We start from the raw sequence: 4,565 nt of genomic DNA, 5'->3' as shown, positions 1-4,565 counted from the left end.
CCTTCTGAATTTTCACTATAATTGTTATTGACCTTTAGTGCAATGAGCAAAACTGCTCTCCCGTACCCCTCCACCCCCAACCCTTTTTACCAAATTGTTTTCCCTGACTTTTCAAAAATGAAATTTGGCCGCCTAGCCCCAACTGCCGACTATGGGAAAACAAAGCAACTCCTTATGGCCCCAAATGGAGCGTTGGCAATTAATCCATTGATCTCAGTAGAAAACCCTATTGTATCAGGGCCCGCCAGGAGAAAGCTGCATCCTGCCCCTCTCCCGCCCTGCACAGAACGTTCATTGAAGTCAACCCCCAAATTGATGGCAGGATATGGCCCTAAAAGCCTCCAAATTAAAGAGGCCCAGAAAATAATGTTGGCTGGGCAGCGGAAGCCAGGGTGGAGGAGGTGGGGGAGAATGGGGGAAGGGGCTGGGCTTCCTCTGCAATCCATGGGTAGGAGCAGAATGGCCAGGGGTAGAGTTTCTGGTTGCCCTTGACTCTTTATGCTCTTTAGCTTGCTCTGCAGCCTCAGACCCTCAGACGTCTCGTCTGCTGATTGTTTGGCTTTTTGTTGATGCTGTTGCATGTGTGATCAGTCATGTCCCACTCTTTGTGGCCCCATGGACTGTAGCCCTCCAGGCTCCTCTGTCCATGGGATTTTCCAGGCAAGAATACTGGAGCGGGTTGCCTTTCCTTTCTCCAAGGGATCTTCCCATCCCAGGGATACAATAAGTGTCTCTTGCATTGCAGGCAGATTCTTTACCTTCTGAGCCACCAGGGGAGCAAATAAATGCTAAACAAACATTCAAAGGATGTTAAGCCTTCAATGAACACCTACAATATCAGTCTTGTCCTGTTGGTAGGTATTATCCTCATTTTACATTTGGAGAAATTGAGGCACCCTAAGATGGAATGACTTGTTTAAAGACACACAATTAAGTAGTTGATTCTGATCCAAAAAGAGTGTAAGGTCTAGGAAAACCAGGATACTTTTTGTCTTATTCAGAGATACAGCTCCAGTGTCTATAGACCTATATTCAAACTGTGTCTAGTGTGGTGCTGGACATGTAGATGGTGAGCAGGAAATATTGGTTACATAAATGAAAAAACTGTATTTTGCTCTTTTCTAGGATATGTGGGGCCCTGATTCTTCTCTGCCTGCCTCATTGCTATATTGCAATTTATCTAGTCCTTACATTTTTTTCCAGTAATCTTTCTATAAGGATCTTCTGATAAATCCCCCATAAACTTCAGTTATAGGAGGGAATTGAGGTTCTTCAGACAAATAAAAAAGGTATACTTACTTTAATCTGCAAATAAGAACTATAATAGTCTTCAAATTTCCCATTCTATCTTGGCTTCCAAGGAGTTCAGAATTGAATTTGGTGCATAATTTCATATTTTCCTTGAGTTAGATTTTGAGTAGAGTTTCTTCATGAATTCTGTGGTTTCAGTTCTTTCTCTGATTCAATTTTTGGATGTTGAGAAGACAGTCTAGTAATAATAGTGCCCACGATGTCAGTAGGACCTTATGTTGTCCAGAGCCTCCTACATGTCCAAGATCTCTACTGGGAAGCCCTATCCAAGCTCAGACTTGACTATAAGTTTCATTGTTCCTCTAGACCAGTAGTTCTCCATTTGAGGTGGGGGTAAGGGTGGGTGATTTTGCCCCTTCAGGGATGTTTGGTAACATTTGGAGGGATCTTTGGTTGTCACTGGCATTAGTGAGCAGAGACCAGGGATGCTGCTTAACCTCCTGCAGTGCACAGGATGGCCCCACAACAAAGAATCATCTAGCACCAAATGTCAATAGTGTCAAGCATTGATAAACCTTGATCTATACCTGTGAACTGTCATGAAGCATCTCATGGAAAGAACTTCTCCACTTTTTCCTCCTTTCTTGGCTGAAAGCACTCAAGGAAAGCCTTTGGCCAGGCTTCCCATATGTTCTCTTCTGAGCAGACTATCCACCCCCATCCCCCACCCCCAGCTTCTGTCTTGCTTACACATGAGAGGAACCCAGACAAATGAGGGCCCCATCTTATCCATCTTCTGATCTTTCATTTTTGCACAGTTTGTAGCATGGAGACTTTTCTATTTAAGGTACAAGGTGATCTCACATCTTTGGCACTGAGAGAAGAGAGATAATTTCAGAATGAAATAATTTTCTTTTTCTGATTGCCTTCAATTACACAGTCCCAAAGAGGAAGTTAATAAAAATATAGCTCCCCGGAGATCTGTACTGATAAGTTTTAGACAGAGCTTGAATACTTTTGCTGTGTTAGCATCACTGTGATGAAGGCATTCCCCGTGTCCGCTTCTGCCATCCTGTGTTCTCTTAGTTGACTGTCAGCAGCAGCAGCCCTTTGGGCCAAGGGACAATTTTACTGCCAACAAGCTAGATCCATCCTGGCACTCTCACAACCTCTAAACTATAATTTTTCTTCCTCACATCAAGCTGTCTAGTCTAAATTCCTGGGCATCTGCCTTACTTTCCCTGCTTGACACCTCAGGTCTTCCTGGGGCAAAAGTTAGACTCGAACTCAAGCCTCATGAGCTGGAACCCTGCTGCCCATTCTCTTTTCCTTGGTGTGGGCAGAGAGAGGGAAGGGGCTGGTCCTGCTTTCCCTACTCATCCTCCACTGACTGGGTCCTTCCTGCCATGAACCATGAATGGGATGATTTCCATGGCTCCATGTAGTTACCACCCATCTGATTTTCAGCATTACTTGTGACTGTGTCCCAGTGAGGGATGGTACCTCCTTGGTACTGCTATTAGGAGAGGTGAGTTCAGGCTCACTTAATCAAGTAGACACCAATTCATTCCAGAGCATTTAACATTTTGGGTAAAAGTACTGTGCGACAAGCACTATGCCCACTGTTGGGCTCACAAGATTAGTAATTTCCCATCACTTGCTCAGAAAGAGAACAATTGGAAACATACAGTGCCCCTGTGTCAGTGTTGTGATTGAAGTGAGCACAGGGGATTGGTGCCTGGAGGGTACCCATCTCAGGCTGGATGTAGTCAGGGAAGCCTTCCTGGAGGAGGAGATGCCTGAGCCAGGTTTTAAAGGGCTTCTATTGGCTCAACCTGATGGCTCAGCAGTAAAGAATCCACCTGCAATGCAGGATCTGTGGGAGATGCGGGTTTGATCCCTGGGTCAGGAAGATCCCCTGGAGCAGGGCATGGCAACCTGCTCCAGTATTCTTGCCTGAAGAATCCCATGGAGAGAGGAGCCTGGTGGCCTACAGTCCATAGGTTTGCAAAGAGTTGGTCACAACTGAAATGATTTAGCTCACCTTGGCTCAGCCAGCTCTTCTAGCCAGTCTGGTCTCCCCAGCAACTGTGTCACACTGGTTCTCTTCCTCCTCATTCTTCTCAGCAATCACTCCCAACAACATCTGTGTTACTATACTTGTGGTGGTTCTTTATTCCTAGACCAAAAAATAAATTAAAACAAGAGAGTGGTGGACCCCTTGATTTGGGGAAGCTTTCCATTGGAGATGTTATACCCCAGCCTTTGAGAAAGTTGTGGGTCTCGAAGATTCAACTTGGGGTGACTTCAAGTCGGTAGCTAACAGCTTCAAGGAGCTCACTGTTTCTTGTTAGAAGCAGCTGCGGGTATGGGGTGCGGGGGGGGCCACCACACGTGTCAACCAGCTCCAGCCCTGCACCCCATCAAAGAAACCAGCCCCGAGAGGCCAAACCAGGAGGCAAAGTGGTTTTTTTAATGTACAGGATAAAGGGACTTAAAAAAATTATTTATTTATTTATTTATTTGGCTGCAGCCCATCTTAGTTGTGGCACATGGGATCTTTTGTTGTGGCTGTGGTATCTAGCTCCTTGACCAGGGATTGAACCTGGGTCCCCTGCATTGGGAGTGCAGAATCTTAGCCACTGGACCACCAGGGAAGTCCCAGGCACAGTATTTTTGGATCTTCTTGCCAGCTCTGAGAGATGGAGGTAATTGTCCCCATTGCCTGGCTGAAGAAACTGAGAGTCATATGGGTTGACTCACTTGCTAATAAATGCGGGAGACAGGCTGCAAAAGCAGGGCTTTTCAGTTCAAATCTGCTTCCTTCACACCACCCCATTTTCTTCGCATGGCTGAGACTCCACGACTGATGAAGAGCAAAGCAGAGCCCTGCCCTAGATTCCCCTCGGGCTTGCTTTTCACCGGGTTGCTTGGGAAATGAAACAGAACCAGAACAGAGCTTATGTGTTCTGTTATGTCACACCTCTTTCTCCCAAGATCTCAAAGGCCTGGGTCCATTTATCTAGATACTCAAATTCTCAACAGCGGCGTTAGATAGATGCTGAGAGGGAAATGCTGTTTTGGAAAGAATGAAACCATTCTTGCAGTGTTTATATTCGATTCCGGAGACCTGGTTAGAAAAATATTTTTAACAAACGGAAGGAAGAGTAACTATGCACTCACAAAATGTGGGCTGCTCATCGCGGTGAACCTTTGCCCTGGGAGTCTATTCCCAGGGCAGGGCATGTGCAGCCCCAAATGGCCGTTAGAAGATGAAAGGGAATCTTTCACCATTTCCTCCCATTGTCTGAGCT

General features: G+C 45.8%; 1 non-coding gene across 1 annotated transcript; it reads right to left on the bottom strand.

Moving 5' to 3' along the window:
- Positions 1 to 3,835: 3,835 nt before the first annotated feature.
- TRNAG-CCC (transfer RNA glycine (anticodon CCC)) lies at positions 3,836 to 3,908 on the bottom strand. The gene has a single exon. It is a non-coding gene; the product is annotated as a tRNA-Gly (tRNA).
- Between the last annotated feature and the right edge of the window lie 657 nt (positions 3,909 to 4,565).

The sequence above is a fragment of the Bos indicus genome, chromosome 3, assembly GCF_029378745.1.
Source record: "Bos indicus isolate NIAB-ARS_2022 breed Sahiwal x Tharparkar chromosome 3, NIAB-ARS_B.indTharparkar_mat_pri_1.0, whole genome shotgun sequence".
In the NCBI taxonomy this organism is placed as follows: Eukaryota; Metazoa; Chordata; class Mammalia; order Artiodactyla; family Bovidae; genus Bos; species Bos indicus.
The sequence above is the reverse complement of the archived record's forward strand: the minus strand, read 5'-3'. Positions and strand labels throughout refer to the sequence as shown.